The sequence below is a fragment of the Rousettus aegyptiacus genome, unplaced genomic scaffold, assembly GCF_014176215.1.
Source record: "Rousettus aegyptiacus isolate mRouAeg1 unplaced genomic scaffold, mRouAeg1.p scaffold_m13_p_5, whole genome shotgun sequence".
Taxonomy (NCBI): Eukaryota; Metazoa; Chordata; class Mammalia; order Chiroptera; family Pteropodidae; genus Rousettus; species Rousettus aegyptiacus.
In genome coordinates this window covers 917,989-919,879 of record NW_023416308.1, presented here as the reverse complement: position 1 = coordinate 919,879, position 1,891 = coordinate 917,989, and positions in this window count along the sequence as shown.

Genomic DNA, 1,891 nt, shown 5'->3' with positions numbered 1-1,891 from the left:
GGAAGCAGCCGTACTTGGCCCAAGGCCACCTGAGCCTGCACACAGGCGCTCCGCGGGCAGCAGGTGCCGGCCATGCGGCCCACCCGCGCCGCCCTCTCTGTCCCTTTTTCACACTGTCTGCTCCTCTTCTGGCCGCAGGCGGCCCGGGCCGCCAGTCTCCGCAGAGCCCTGCTCCCCGCACCTCAGAGGCGGCCTGCGCCCCGCCGCCCTGTGCACTTGGCCGAGGCCTGGCTGCCCTCCCGCCTCCCCGGCCCCTGAGCCGCCGCGGCCGCTGGTCCAGGCTGCCCGGGGTCGCCCGTCCTGAGCCGCTGGACTCGGGGATCAGTCACCACGCCGCCCCGACGCGCCCGGGTCCCGCGGCGCTCTGTGGACGGGCCGCGGGGGCTGCGGCAGGGGCGCTGTCGCCGCGCCGCCCGGCACGGGGAGGGCCCGGCCGGGGGAGAGGCGCGTCCCCGGCCGGACTCCGGGAGGACACGCGCGTCCGAAGTTCCTGGCCGCGTCCGGGCCGGGCAGGTTCTCCTCACGGACGCGAGCCCCGGGCCACAGTGCGGCCCGCCCCGCGACCCGCTGACCTGGCGCCCCGAGCCCCGGCCTCCGCCTCTCCCTCCGTTTCGGGGCTCGCGCTCGGGCCCAGGACATGCTCAGGAGTGGTGACCGGCGCGGCCTCGGGACCGGACCCGACCCGGCTGGCCCAGCGCGTCCCCGCCTGTCCCGCCAACGCGCGGGCTCGGGGACAGCGCTCCTGAGGGCGGCCGTGAACCGCACACGTCTACGCCCGGGCCGACGCCGCCACGCCACGTGGCCGGGACTGACCGAAGCGACTCTGGCGACCCGCGAGGCCGGAAGCGTCTGAGGGGCCGCGAGGCCGGAAGCGTCTGAGAGGCCGCGAGGCCGGAAGCGTCTGAGGGGCCGCGAGGCCGGAAGTCGGCGCGCGGGCTCCCAGCAGGCCCCGCGCCACCATGCGCTCCTGGCCCGGCGCCCAGGGTCCGGCTTTCGTGGCGGCCTGGCCGGTGTCACAGTCTGGAGGGATCGTTGTGTCCGCCGAGGCCCGTTCGCTGCGCCGGCTGCACGGTCACCGAGGGCGGAGGCCTGGCCACTGGCCAAGGCCCAGCCCTGGCCCACTGGGGACCTGGGCAGAGACGCTCGTCCCCACGGGCTTCGCCACCCAGGCGCCTGCCTCCGGGTCTCCACTTCCTCCTCCTTAAACTGGGCAAGCGCATGAATTTAGTGACAAAATAATGACATGCGGGAGGAGGCCACGGAAGGCAGCCCTCACCCTCTGCCCTTGACTGTGGGGAGCCGTCCGGACCGTGACCCGACTGAGGGCAGAAGGTCCCCTGCTTGTGCGACCGCCACCCCTGCCACCCTCATGTGCTGGTGGCAGTGGCAGTGGCTTCCCTCCGGCTCTCCTCCCCTCCCAGCACTGCGGTTCAGGCGGCCCCGCAGCTCCGGGGTTGCGAGGGAACGACATTCCTTTAGGTGGTAAACTTTGTTTTCTTTAAAAAGTATAAAGAAAGGTTAGAATTCTATGAAGGTTATGAATTAAGGAAAAGTCCACTTAATAAGGAAAACTCTGAAAGAAGATTGAGAAACACATAGAGGATAAATGGCTCTAGCGAGGGGAGGGCTCCCCGCTCCATGGACAGAGATGGGACTGTCAAGCGGACACGCATTCAAAGCCTTCAAAGCCGCTGGGTGAGGTACCCTCGAATTAGCCCTCGAATTAGCCTTCGCTGTGAACAGCAGAACTTCCTGTGGGTTCCTCAATACATACCTGCTGCTGACATTTAGGATATGGACCGCAGAAGCTCTTAAAACAGTAATAATCAAAAAGTTTATCAAAAACACCTAGGATTAACTTGTTATTATACATAATAATGACCACAGGTAA